Source organism: Pempheris klunzingeri, chromosome 1, assembly GCF_042242105.1.
Source record: "Pempheris klunzingeri isolate RE-2024b chromosome 1, fPemKlu1.hap1, whole genome shotgun sequence".
Taxonomy (NCBI): Eukaryota; Metazoa; Chordata; class Actinopteri; order Acropomatiformes; family Pempheridae; genus Pempheris; species Pempheris klunzingeri.
In genome coordinates this window covers 17,702,888-17,717,992 of record NC_092012.1, presented here as the reverse complement: position 1 = coordinate 17,717,992, position 15,105 = coordinate 17,702,888, and the positions used below count along the sequence as shown (strand labels likewise).

General features: G+C 41.2%; 1 protein-coding gene across 1 annotated transcript in view; it reads left to right on the top strand.

Annotated features, from left to right (window-relative positions):
• mafa (MAF bZIP transcription factor a) overlaps nt 1-8,642 on the top strand; it is a 71,709-nt gene extending 63,067 nt beyond the window's left edge. Inside the window, exon 3 of the mRNA XM_070834080.1 lies at nt 8,518-8,642. The gene's annotated coding sequence lies outside the window, so the exon portion shown is untranslated. The remainder of the gene's footprint in view (nt 1-8,517) is intronic.
• Nucleotides 8,643-15,105: the final 6,463 nt, after the last annotated feature.

Sequence of the window (15,105 nt, the reverse complement as noted above, 5' to 3'; positions counted from 1 at the left end):
CTGTTAGACACACGACTGTTTTTGTTGTTTTTTTTAACTCAACTGCTTTTACTTCCGTTCCTTCAACCCTCTCCACCCCTCTCGCTCTGTCTTGTCTTTTGATTTCAGTGTAGAGGGCAATCGTTACATGAGTGATGATACCCATCAGTGTAGTGCATGTGTTGTAAAACTGTCATCCACTGACAGATTGACTGACATAGTCAACCCTTCGATCACCACCACAGAGAGAGGGCAGGGGTGGAAGGAGAAAGCTACAGTGTGAGAGACATGCACAGAGAGGTAAAATGAGGCAAAACAGGTGCATTTAGAAAGTCATGCTTTCTTTGTTTTGTTCTGTGAGCACTGATCAAATCTGGCACTGAACTAAAACCATAAAACAAACATGGTTGGTTTTAAAAGGAGTGCAAAAACAAAAAAAAGGACCGATATATGGAGAGGGAGTTTTCGCGTGTAATTTTCAACAGCTGTTGATTCAAAGGGAAAAACTTTATTTGCTCCAGATGGTCTCAGTCAGTGGCAGAATGAGAGCTGACTTCATTGGCTCCAGCCATGTGTTTTTCCTCCTGACAGAAATTAAAATGGTCGTTCGTTTGTCACCGCTCACTACACAGCTTAAAATGTAGCAATGAAACGTTCCTTGGCGATAATGCACCATAATTACTCAAACGCCTGTTCTTTATCTGCAGCAGAGGGAGGACAGAAGGAACATTTTCCTCAGTTGAGATATTAAAACCCAGAGAGCTTTGCTCAAGCCACAGCAAAAGACGAAGCACACAGTCTATAGCATTGTTCTTTTTGAGTGGAGAGAGCTATAACTTTGTCATCTTGCTCAACACCGCTGAAATTGTTTGACGGCAGCTTCTACAGCAAGTAGGTGAGCCTCCATATCTGCCCTCAGTCAGCTGTAACATGCTGTAGCGGTGTGGTGTATCAGCGTGATAAATGTATTTATTTTAGAAGTGTGATGGGTATTGATCTCCTCAGCCGCTCCTCCACAGGCCAACAATATGGGAGCCTGGATGGGAAGAGAGTGGGCGGCTCTCTACCATCATACACAACTCACACCTCACAAATGAGGTGAAAAACACACCGTTGCAGAGGTGTGGAAAGGTTAACAGTGGCCTCTGACTGCCAGTTAAACATAAAATCAGTCATTTATCGGAAATAAAAGTAATAGCATCTCAGCAGTCACCGTTACGGAGATGAAAGACCAAAGCATGACAGAAGTTGAGTCACGGCAGCATGAAACTGACAGAGAGCAGAAAATATATCCACATGCTGGTTTTTAAGGCTGTGCTGCACATCCAAAGGCACACATGAGTAGGCAGGAGAGGTATGGGCATGTAAAACTGACACGTAGCCGTTACCTGTGGTTGTTTGACTCAAACATGCACTGCAACATCCTCTTCCCTGTAGCACCACATTAACTGTGAGTGCAGCTCAGTGAATCATGCGAGGAGATATTCTCAGCGTTTGACTGTGAGTGGCCTTAACTTGGCCGCAGGCCGGGGCCAGTCATAATGTGTCGTGAGAAACATCACAGGCACTCATTTTTAAGCTCAGTTTCACTTATGTATTTTCTTTTGATCGATCAAGAATATATATATATATATATATAGAGAGAAAGAAACCGCTGTTCACTTTTTTATTTAAAAGAAAGTGCGTTGAGAAAAGGCATTTACATTTAGATTTGTATTACTTTATACATAACAATTAATTAACTAATTAAAAACAATTTCCATTTATAATGAAAATGGTATAGAGTGATACATTTCTATTAAATCAAGAGCATCTGCTCAAAAACTTCAACTAGAAAACAATGAAAAATGAATCCCCATTTTGGCAGCATTCAGAACAATATACAATAAAACAATGAGAAAATGTAAGCATACTCTAATTTGCAAAAAAGTTAGATTTCGTGTCCTTTAGAAGCAACTTCAGGGTTTTGACAGCATATTCATCTCCATAATAATATATTTTTAAAGGAACTAAGCGGAGGGAAAGAAAAGTGATGAAAGCATTTTTATCTGAGACACAGCTTTTTTTACACAAGTTGTTTGAAGTATGTATATGTGTGAAATTTAATTAAACAAGTTTTTATGGTACTACATAAAAAAATCTCAGCAGAGATGAAGTGGCGGCTCAGTTTGCAAAACTACCAAAAGAGGAAAAAGATAGAAAAACATTTCAGTCATTCAAGCTCTTCAACAATTGCTGAAAGACATTCACAGTGCAGTGTGTTTGGCTGTGCACAGACTGCTAAACGGCCGCAGATTGCGAAACACTAAATGAGCGCAGTGGCGCTCTCATTGTGGCTTGGTCTATAAACACAGGATCTGATTGGGTAATCGGTGTCTCCACCATGGTCTCTTTAACAGTACTTTGAACTGGAAAGAGCTCTCCAGAATAACTCTCAAAAAATCCACAGAGATAAGAGCTGAGTAGTCCTTGACTCACTACCAACACGAATGGGGACTTTCCTTAGCACTCACATAGGTAGACCACTGAAGTCCAAGTAGTTATTATCTCTGACAATTACTGATTATTTGGGGTCGTGCGTGCTTAGAGTATGGGTGTGTTTGATTAGAATTTCTGCCACAATGCGCTTCACTCTGTGGTGAATAGAGGGATAGTGACCTTAAAGGATGGTGAGTCAGTTGAACTATTACAACTGCTCCCTGTAGTGTCGCAGAGTCACACTTGACTCCAAAACAGGGACATTTTTCACCTCTCAGTCACAGAGAAAATTAATAGGACAACATAATAACATAATATAATAACATAATATGTGAATACTGTACATCTATGTGTGATAGTGGTGATCTAGACAGAGAATAAACAAAAACTGCAGAAAAAGAAAGAAAACAGTGGAAATGGCGATATAAAATGGAAAAACATGCATCCATGTGGATAAATAAGCCGTCCGTTTAATTGGCATCAGATACTAAACTTCAACACCGACAGTCTTTTGTTTATGAGAGGATCAGTGGGAGGTCATCTAGACTTCTCCACAAATCAAATCATCTGCTCAACTAACCTTGCTGGAGTGTTTTGTTCACTTTGCAGAAAAAAAGGAAGGCAGTTCATACACAACAAATCTTTTTTTTTTTTACTTGGTTTCTGTCTTTTTCTCTCTTTTTTACGTTGTTGGTCACTGTCACAAAAATATTATTAATATTACAACAAGCAAGTTTTCTTTTTGTCTTGCCCTCTACATGCTAGTGGTTGTGCACGTGTGCACTGTGTGTGTGTGTGAGTGTGTGTGTGAGCTAGTTAACTGACACATAGTTAGTCAGACAGATAGAACAGAGAAAGGCTATCGGCAGATGAACCACACGCATTTGCATTTCAGGAAGTGTGTCAGCCATAAGGGAAAGTCCCAAGACTGAGAGCCTTAGTTGATTTTATGACCTATTTTGCATAAACACTAACAGCATACGGACATACGGACACTGAGAAATAGCGGCATTAATGGAACACTTCTATGGGTTCTTATGTTAATGCCAATTTTATGGAATAAGGTAGTAAGAAAATGTCTCAATTCTGTGAATGGAGGAAATATAACATTGTTAAAACAACAGTCCTGTCCCAAAGCTACATTTTTCCTTTTATTATTTTTATTTTTCCATGACGTTACTCGATGTTATGTTATCTGTTTTCCTCTTCCAGTAATATTGCATTAGATTTCCAATACTCATGGTGTGTTTTTCCATCTTTCACAGATCAAGACTTCATGGGCTTTTTAGATGAAAAATTATCAATACAAGATGAAGCATCAGCAAAAAAGCAGTGACACATTGCCAACACGCTCTTGTTCCCGGTGCCAGCATCAATAATTCAGCCACTAGCTCATAACTTTATTTTCAATGCATAATTGAGGCCAACCAATGTTTTCTTCAGCCATTTATATGTTGAGCAATTTTTAAACAATAAGAGGAGCAGTCCATTAAGCTTTTAACATCTTCTCTTTTTCATACTCCAGTAGATGCTGGAAAGTATGGACAGTGGGGCCTGGCGTCACTCTTTGTGCTTTGTGCTCAGTAATGTGAGAGGCTGGGGGTGCTTTCAGGTGTTTTCTCTCGGCACTCGTACTGTAGCTATACTGTAAACATGAAAGTCTTAAAATGATAACTGTGGGAAAAGCTGTGGTGAGTAAATGAAGAAGTGTAGACTCCACATTTAAAAAGTGTGGTTTGGAAAGGAAGGGGGTCCCAGGGTGAGGTGAGGTTTCTGTACCTGCAATTGTGAATGTGCTTATGTGAGTGTAGTTTGTTTATTTGTGTGTGTGTGTGTGTGTGCGTGTGTGTGTGTGTGTGTGTGTGTGTGTGTGTGTGCGCGTGTGTGTGTGTGTGTGCGCCATGTGATTTACAGTATGTCTAACGGATTATTTAAAGTAATTTTGTAGATATTTAGGTTGCCTGTACATATAAATCTTTCAGAATGATACTTTAAAAGACCCTCCTCTGTCTAGTGACTCATTATATGACCTGATTATGTTTCTTATTTGCTTTGTACTACTGCTTATTAAATATTGATTTACTATTTTAATTACATGTTAATCTCAAAACACATAGGTGCCAGGGTTATGACTCTCTCAAGTCATACTGCAAATTTCCTGTTTGCAAATATTTATTGAGGATGGCATCCTGGGAGGGCTATAAAAGTGAATGGCAATCATTAAACAGAGGCTATCTGTCTACAATATCTGCACAAGTGTCAATATCAGCAACACAGGTTGACCCAGCTAATCAATTACTTGTATTCTTTTTTGTCCAATTGAAATACTTATCCGAGCACACACACACAAAAAAGCAATTCATAGAATTTCAAAAATTTTCATTTTCAACAATAGTAAAGGGTTTTCTTCAAAAGAGTATCATTTCATTCATCTTGTGCCCATTTCACTGTTGCTGGAAAAGAGCAAAACTCACACAATTATGTTGTTTTTTGACAAGCTATTAAACCAATCCATTTTATCAATTAGAATCCGAGGAATCATCGCACATTTGGTTTGAGAAAAATGGTGGTGAAAGCACAGACTTTGGAGGAAGCTAGAAATATTACAGTTCTAGTACGACTTGTAATGAAAAAAGACTAGAGATTCAAAGATTTAATGGAAAAAGTTGCCAGAAGGATGGAATGACTGCAGTTTTTTCTCTGGTTGAGGTGAGAACTTGAATTCTCCCATTTGGTATAAAACACATCTAAATGTATGATTATCAAATTAAATTAGATAACAACCATTATCCATGTTCTGTAGCTCTTGCGAACTGTTTGCTATGCCTGAACTAAATTATTTCCCAAACTGCGAAGTGTTACTTACCAATACACTGGAGGGAATTTTTTTAGACTTTGCAGGAAATCGAGCCCAAGAGTGTTAAAATGGGGCCAAATAATGGAGCAGATCACTGGAGCTATTTTCTTCTTTCTGCAAATTGCTTTATCTCCCACTGGTATTAAAATATGCCATCATAACTAATTTGACAACAGTGGATTAATGAACAATCATACAATTACTTACTGTTGAATCTGGTTATTAGCTTTAGGTGACTGGAAAAAGTTTTTTTTTTTTTTTCTTTCTGTTCTGCACACCTGGGCTTGACATTTAACCTGTAATAAATGTTCCACAGTGAACCCTCTCATGTGTGGATAGGTAACCATACACCGCAGAAGGCCAAAGGAGTTTTTGGTGATCTCTTCGTAGCAGGCAATCATGTCACAGACAGGACAACAGAAGTTGTCTTCATCACCTCTTTGCCCCAATCACATACTTCAATTTACACTTGTTCAAACCACCTTTAGTATGTTCAAATGTACAAAAATTACATGTATAAAAATGACAACAAACTTGTTCAAAAGGTGAAATAGCTCCTGTGATAGGGTGGAATAAACAAAAAAACCAACAAACAAATAAGCAAGGACTATTTTGGCTGGTACAATGTACCCTGGTCTATTGTATATTATCAGTGAAAGCATAATATAAGGAATATCATAGTGTGTGTGTTGTGTTGTAAGTATTGTTATTGAAATCTAACTTTAAAGTCTTTGACGTTACAGTTAGAGTGAAAACTTGCAGACTCATGGACGTCTGCAGACACGATTGTAGGGTTGTTTTACAGCGATGAACCTTAAGAGTTTAGTATGCATCGCTCCCCCCCTCCTCTCCTCCAGTCCTGCTCCCTCCCTTTCTATTGCTGTTGCTTTTTCACTCTCATTCCAAATCCTTCCATCACAAAGATATATTGAAACTGAGAATGCATTAGGATGATTGGGAAGCTGAGAAATTTGAAGGGAAATAGTCTTTTTTTTTGCAGGGGAAAGCTGTAAATGCGTAACAACATGATTTAAATGTCATCTGGCCTGAACAAAATGGACAGTGTGTAAAATTTATTTTCATTTAGATCGGAGTGTGCAGTGTGTAGGAGAGTGTGTTTGGGAATAATCCGTGCAGCGTGTAGTGTTTGCACGCTTAGTTCCTGACATCAAGGTTGCTGGTTTAATTGAGCCTGTACTGGACCCAGGGCTGAGAGAGCAGGCAGAGGAGCATCGATAAACTATGAAATGGTTCCAATATGGTCAATCGATGAGGCTTTGTGAGCAGCTCCCTTGGGGCTTTGATTTTCCTCTCAAACAACAATCCAGGATCTCTGCTCTTCAAAGGCAAACTCCATCTTTGCTGTTATTGTTGTTGTTGCTTCCCCCATGTTTGAGTGATGTCACTGAGGTCGATTTTATCCATGTCCATAAAGGCTCTCCCACACTTGAATCACCCGGGAGACAGCTTCTGTTGGTCTGTGCAATGGTAACAACAACCAATAAAGGTCAATCTCCCATGGTAATGGCCAACTGGGTCTGTTCCCATTATTGGCCCTCTGAGCAGTGGTCAACAGATGGAGAGCTGGCATCACTGACACAACCTTGAGGAAGCTCAGCTCCGTCTCCAAGTCCTGTCGTGTGGTTCCACTCTCTCCCTCCCCCAGCTTGTGTTGGCCTGTACATCACTCCATCATGTGCAGCCCCTGTATAAGGAGATCCGTCGCAGTAGCGTCACAGGAGCGCTGCCAGTGAGGGCTAACCGTCTAACCATTTCAGCTAATTGCCTCATTAATGATTCACCGGTGTTAGGCTGCTCTAGCACTTCGCTGTGGGGAGCAAATTGTTCTGATTGGTTTGCCTCTGTCAATTATTGATGAGGCAGTGAGCTGAAGTGCTAACACCTGGCTTTGGAGGTCCAAATGGCCCTGCATTCCCATCACATACACTGTTATCACACACCCTGGGAGCACATTCAGTTTTGAAGGGCTTGAGTCTTGACTGTTGCTGTTTTCTAAGAGTGGATGTAGCATGCCCTGGGGGGTGGCTGTGATCTCAGTTGTGAGGATATTAGCTCGTAGAACGTAGCTCACTGCTGCATAAAACGTAGACAAAACAGAGACATATAGCTTGCAGTGATTTGTGCTGAAAGCGGTGGAAGGCAAACAGGGAAGGGGGCCACCGTATTTTATCCTGTGATACTGGAAATAAATGTTCATAATATTGTTATAAGAGTTGGAACAAAATTATAGTCTTGACTGTATTGTTTATCACTAGAAGTTCTCTCTGGCTCTATTCCATGTCTCTGGGAACACTAAAACCCTGTTAGGTAAATAAAAAAATTAAGCAGCTTGACTAATAAATAACACCATCTCTGGACAAATTGGGTGTGTACGACTAAGATAATTTTACATCCGTGATTGGAGCTGTAACGGTGTGCAATGCATTGTCAATACTTGCTTTGTTTATGGTGATTTAAATAATGGGTGCAGGCTCGGCACCTTTACAGTAGGGTCATGTAATTGGATCTCTGGTAGATACAGAAGTAGCTGAATTCCACTATAGTTTGGGTGTCTAATGGCCCACCCACAAAGCGTTCTTTCTGGCTACATGAATCATCCTTACATAGTGCACAAGCTGCTGAGGGGTCGCACTAAACTTTGTGCATTTAAAGACACAAAAACACAGCAAAGAACTGTATTTCAAGCATGAGCACATTAATGTAGAGGGAAGTAGACATGGAGTAGACTCATCCACATTGAAATTGCTCATCTCATCTTGGCCTTAATTGAAGCTGATTAAAGAGTCACCCCCCATGCCGACGCCACTGTCACTCTGAATCTCAGCCAAGTGGACTTGCTATGTACACTCACAGGGTGGTCACTCTGCCTTTGTTTTACACTGGCACCAGTGACAGCAGAGCCCACCCCAACCCCCAAATACAGTGACTGTGACTCACTGTGTGTGTCACCATAAACCCTGTATGGGCGGACAGAGCTCAGACAAGGTTCCTATGTAGCTCACAATGTGGACCTCACTCTCTGTCTCATGGTGCACTTCATGCATGCGTGTGAATGCACTACACTAAACTGTGTGAGAGAATTATGATCTGAGTCACACTTTAACAACTTCTTTGTCTTTTTTTTTCTTCTATTCCAACCCCTCCTCTTCCTCTGCCCTCCGTTTTTCTCTTTCTGTTAACAGATAACCCAACGACTGAGCAGTGATGACATCAGAGTGGCTGACCAATCGAACGAAGACACCTACAAAGCACAACGTTCAAAAATGACTTCACTGAAGAACAAAACACAAGACCCGCTGAAATCCCTCAAAATCCTTACAGTGAAATTCTTGAAAGCCTCTTACTACTCCTGTTTCCCTCCCTGATATTTTACCTCCAGCTTTTTTCTAAGAAACACGATAAAAAGAAGAAAAAAAAACAAACAGACAGACTCATCCTCATGAGATGGTTGACAACTCCAGATAAATACATTGGAAGGACTATTTTCTCTTTGGTGGGAAGATCATTGATGCATGCTTCTGTAAATAGATCATAATAAACCCTACTCTTATTCCTAATATAGGAAACATACCAAGTCGCTCTCACCAACTTCATACATCTCCATGACTGTGGATAGATCATGGTTCAATATTTTCCATATAAAGTCAGCATTCTTCTTACCTCCTCAGAGACCATGTAATTATAATTTCCAATATCATTTCCCTACTCTTTGGAGTTATTTGGACTGTAAAAATTGTACTTCCTATTCTTCTTATTCTCTTTACATAACAGCCTAGACTTCCTCTCCAATATCCACGCTAGTACATGTAAATAGAGATGAATGAAGACAACAGCATGGAACAGACTATAGTGTATATTTACCACTCCCCTAGTAGATCACAAATCTCAAAGTGGATATTTCAACAACCTTTTTAAAAGTTATAACATTTGTTTTGGTTTTGTGATAGTTAAAGACATAGTCCCAGGTATCTGGATACTTTTCCTATGTATTTGAATAGATGCATAGAGGCATTAGCTATAGGTAATTTTATTATATGACCACCTTACAAAGATTATCAGGCAGCAATTTCTTTGGTATCATCAATCAGTTCCACCATGAAACGGTCAAACTGAAGAGGAAAAGCAGGCAATTCACCCAAGCCACGAGTCTAACTTGGCACTTATATATATTTTCTTATTTAATATCTTATTTATATTATTGTTTACAATTTTCTCTCAATATCTACCTACTTATTCTTTCTCATCGCAATAATTGCCCTCTCCCTCCCCATGTGTGGGTTGTAACTGCTGCAGCAAAGCTGCTGTCAGCATGAGAGGGCTACTTTTTTTCTTTGCATGGTTTGAAACGGTGCTCTGATCCTGAGCCTCCACACGAGGGAGAAGAACACCTCATTGATTGCAAAGTCGACATGAGGACTCTGACTTCCGTCTTCTATGGACTATGAAGATAACCAAATGGACTGACAAATGGATAATATGCCCAGCCAATGAACAGACAACCTCAAAGGTTTCCCCAGCACTGGTGAAGACGGACAACCTTTGCATGGACAACAGGGAAAGTACTGGATTGAACACCTCATCTCCACCACCGTGCATCCTCTACCTCTCAGTGTGTGTTGACAAGAAAATCATGACCCCCACCTCCACCACCCCCACAATGTCCCCACATTCAACTTCTCTGCCGCATGTCCCTAGAGCCTCATGAGGAGAGTGTTGCCCAGCGTTGAATGCTACTGATGGACGCACAGGGCAACGGGGAAAATAAAGCAAACACTTTCAGACAAACACACTCCTACATATGAGCGCATGCATACAGATGCACAATCATACACAGCGCCACTCAAATATGTTGCTGTATATATGTACAGTATACCCACTATGTATAGTCTCAGATGCTGTTCTTTGCATGTTGACTTGTAGATGGAACGTGGCCATTATTCATAGAAGAGGTTGTGCAGGTTGACCTAGTCACTGGATTGACTCTCTTAAACCAATGCAAGCTCTTTGTCAGCTTTACATTTCCTTACTTTGATTTGAGAAAATGTATAGTAACAGGACAGAAATAGTTTTACTGCTCCAGCTCCTATAGTGAAAAGGTCCTCTTCGACTAAACAGCAGTGCTGATTTTAAGGTTTTAAACTCTTCGATAGGACAGATAACCTTGTCTCTGGTGTCAGATAGAACCTGGCCACAGAAAGCGTGGGTAGGAGAGGAGAAGAGGGATGGCAAACTGGGGCGCTCCAATTAACTGGCAGCACACAAAATGGCATGGGGCATCCTGCCAGCAACTGTCTATTCATCCTATGTCAAAGGGATTTGCACATCTCAATGAGTCTACGCACTGCCAGAGAAGTCCGAGAGCAGAGCAAAGGAGAGCAGAGAGAGGAAGCAAGGCTCAGGAGAAAAGAAAGGGGAAGAAAAAGGCGATTTTGACAGAAATGTACTGTCGTACTGAGCTTACGTTCAGGTATTGTCCTGGTCTGTCTACATATAGGATATTCTTTTCTGACCGGCAGCCACCTTGAAGAGTTCAATAACCCCTTGACCTCAAACTGTTACACCGTCATGCAGCTCTCTGGGCCGTCATGACCTCAAGTCCTGTCTGAGGTTAACTTTGTGTTAATGAGTATTGCCCTCGGCTCAACCAGATGTTCAGCCTTGTGGTTAAATACTTGTTACCATTCTGTCCCGATGAGTCTTCAATGCCTGCCCAGCCGCACTCTTTGTGGACACAGCTCCACTAACAACATCACGCGCAAAAGATCTTGTTAAGTAGGGAGAAATTCGATTTAAACTCTGTGTGACGTGCGTTTCCTTTTTCGCTGAAAATAATCAAACTGAACAAAATCTCATCAGTGCACCCTATAACCTATACCAAGAAAAATAGTAATCTTAGCAGAATGCAGGCGCTATAGATTACTAGATTACTAGATTACTTGTGCAGCCAATTCATATGAATAAATCTTCTAAATTCAAATACTGTCAAAGCACACAGAATCACATGAGCGTGTTTACAGTCAACATACAAACTAACTTGAAATTAGGATTTATGACTTAGCAGTGATTAGTTAAAGAAGATTTAAAATACAGGAAGGATGAAGATGTCACTCAAACATGAGACGTCATATGTGGTAGGAAACAAGACACTGTGCAGCAAGTGTTGATGTTCCCTGAGCTTCAAGGCTTTCCACTTTCTTAGAAGTCAAACAAAGCCCCATTTCTGCGCAGCTGTGAGCAATGTGTGACAGGTTGATTTGCTTTTTTATGCTTTTGAATACAAGTACCATATTGTTCCGCCCTGATAGTCAGGCAGGATTTGTGCTTTTATCTGGCAGTGACCCTGACCAGGGTCAGCACATGTGCATAAACATGCACACATGTACATATTCGTATAGAGAATGTGTGAAAGTGCACACAAATGCATAGAGGCACATCCTTGCTCTTTTTCTCTCTCACACATACACACACACCATGCTAATCTGAACAGCAAGGCTGTATGTAAACAGATCGTCAACATAATGGGATTGTTCAGTGTGCAAACAATAAGCTGTTAGCGTAATCACAGGTCAAAGATATATTACCCAGAGGGCCACGCTGTAGGTATATTAACATGATGGATATGTGGGAGAGAGGAGGGGGGCAGGGATACGAAGGATATAGAGTGCTACTGATTCAGATTTACCCCCTATTGGGCCCCGACCGCTGCCTTTCTCTCCTCTATCTCGCTCATATGGGCCCCACTTAATCAGCCCTCTTGCTCCGTCCACCATTCGCCCACCTCTCCTAGCTTTCTTTACCTTACCCCTGTCTTTTTCTATCTTCATTCCCTCTGCCCTCCTCCCATTTCCCTCGTCTTGTGGATAGATATAATCTCATTCAGCGGAGCAGTCCATCCATCTCTGTGGTCAGTGTGAGAGCAGGATAAAGCAGCTCCACAATCTTGTTTCTGGATTAAGCAAAGAGGGGTCTCTGTGATACTGGGCCACTAACGTACATAAACAAGTACAGGGAAAGAGCAAGCTCTGAGACAGAGAGAATCACATTAGAGATATTCATATACGTGTTTATATTTCTATGAACAATGTGATAAATAAAACAGCTGGATAATTGATAGAGATAAATCTACACAACCGTGCCTATTTATTTCCACTTAACCATGTTGGAAGTACCACGCTCATGTGTCTCAATGACTAGCAGCATACAAGTGCTATGTCAGTCAACATAAATCCTGTGAAGCTTACTCTGTTGCACATACAGCTTATTAACTTATCTTCGCTTTATTTGATTACCATCTAGCCCATTCTCTAACTGGTTAATGAGTCTATGTCTTCCTGACTAAACACTCCATTAGTGTCATCACTGACTGGATATGTGTGTGTGTGCTCTGTACGTCTGCGGACCACTGAGGCAGATACACATTGGGGCCAAGTGACAGAGTAAACAGAGAGGCAGAACACTGGGGAGAAAAACAACCTGTAAGACAGACAATAGGTACAAAGGTGGCCAGTCTGATGATGGCAGTGATAGTCAAGACTGTGACTCATGGATGTTTGGTTTACACTGTGGTTTAGGGCTTTTGGCCTTCACCTTGCATTGCATAACAGAGTTACGAAGTGGAAGGAGCTGCCTGGGCGCCCCTGGGTGTCAAGGGGAGGTTATTTTCATTTGTTTCCCCACAGACAATGTCACATGACTTATAGTTAGAGGGCTTCTGTGGCTTAGATGGACACAACACTTTTTAACACACCGTTTAAATCATCGGTACACAAATTTAACAACTATGTTAGGAAATACATATCAGGTTATTTGATACAAAGTCTATAGGTAGAAGCCTGGATACATCAAAATGTTAAAGGAGAAGCTAAGTACAACTCCCAAAGTACATTTCAGCATGACACCAATCAACTTAAAATTCTGTTGCGTGCATTGCAGTGTTGAGAAAACTGAAAATACAATCTGCAGCCTAAATTAATTCACTTTCAGATACATTTTGAATAAATTCAGCAACTTTGGCATCATGTTTTATTTTCAACTGCGAAGACAAAGGGTTTTGAATTTGCTGCCATACTGGCTGACAGCAGTGGTCGAGGCTGATGGGTACCACAGAGCGTAGAGCCATCCACCAAGCCAAAAAGACATGACTTCTCACAATCAAAGTTGAAATAATTAAAACTAAGGGCAATGACATGCCTTACATAGTAGGATATTGTAAAAATAAAAGGGAATGCATTGTCTGAAAAAGATAAAGCACCTGTGGAACCAGACATTCCTTCCACTCAACAACTCTCTGTAGGAGCACACGCGTCCATGCTCTCCTCTTTCTCTCTCGCACACACACGCACACACACACACACACACACGCACGCACGCACACACGCACAAACACACACGCACAAACACACACACACACACACACACACACACACACACACACACACACACACACACACACACACTTTGTCCCTGTGTGTCTCTGTTTCTGGTGGGGTGTCATGATTAACAGTGACCTCAAGCCAGACATTGGGGTAGTGGGAGTGGGTTCAGAGGTGAAAGGATTATAGTGAGGCAACCTGTGTCCACTGCCTGCTTTAATCCTGACCTCCAAGCTGACTCTGGAAAAATGATTCACATGTATGAGCTTAACATCGTGTGTGTACATCCTCACATTACTCACAGAGCTACTGACTCGTTTGGGTGTTTTGGCTGAAAAAGAACTGAAAAAGCTAGAAACGTAGGGTATAAAGCCACATGGATTTGGATGTAGAGATACGGCGGATGAGGGTTGCTCTAATAGCCAGATAACAGCAAAGACAGAGCAGACCTCCTTATGTCACAAAGCTAATGACAGGGATGATTAAAGCCCTTACTCCCACCTCATTCTGGTCTGCACATAAGCTTGTGAGATGGGTGAGCAGTTAGCCATCAAGCCCCTCGCTGAGATGAGATGGGCTCCCAAGAAGATTTGGGGGGGAATGGAGAGAATCGGATTAACCAAAATGCCTCAATTGGAGTAAATGCTCTGGGCTGGCCTCAGTGTAATACCACTGATAACTACTGCAAACCAAATCTTTGGCATCTGATTAAGTAATGGAGGAAAACACATCCTTTTAGCAACGATTAGCTGCGGTAAAGTAGCCCAAACATTCACATAATGGTTGTTTGTGAATGTATCAAAACACAAACAAGCTCAGTTTGTCATAAGCAGTAAGGGTAAGACATGAGGGACTTTTACAAATACCCAAGTTGCCACTATAGAAATAAATAAATAGGGAAACAATAAATCGCCAGAAGCTGTGGACAGGTGGCATTTCAGCCTGCACCGTTTAGCTGTGCAGTCTGGTTTCTGACAGCTTGATTTAGTCTCCTGCACCTGAGCCAGAAAAGAAAGAAAATTAACGGCAGGAAAAACAGCTTAACTAGATTCCAATTTGCCTGCTTTGAAACACAATTGATGAAGCTAATGTATATGGAAAAAACAGAATGGACTTTCTGGTAGCCGTACAGAGCTTACTGTGATCATGCAAAGATCGTGTGCACTCCGTCAGGGTCCGGTACGCAGGGAAGTTGATTTGATTTACCCTTACTTTGCCATCAGAGCCTGCTTGTGTTTTGGGGGGACGTTAGGCTTTGTCTTTAGGATGTAGAATGAAGATTAAAATGGCTCAAGGGGAGATGCTAGGATGCATGCTGTCCTCCCTGCTGTGAACAGGGTGTAATCCTTCAGTTTTAGAGAAGTGAAAAGTTTGTAGAGTCCAGAAAGTTACACATAC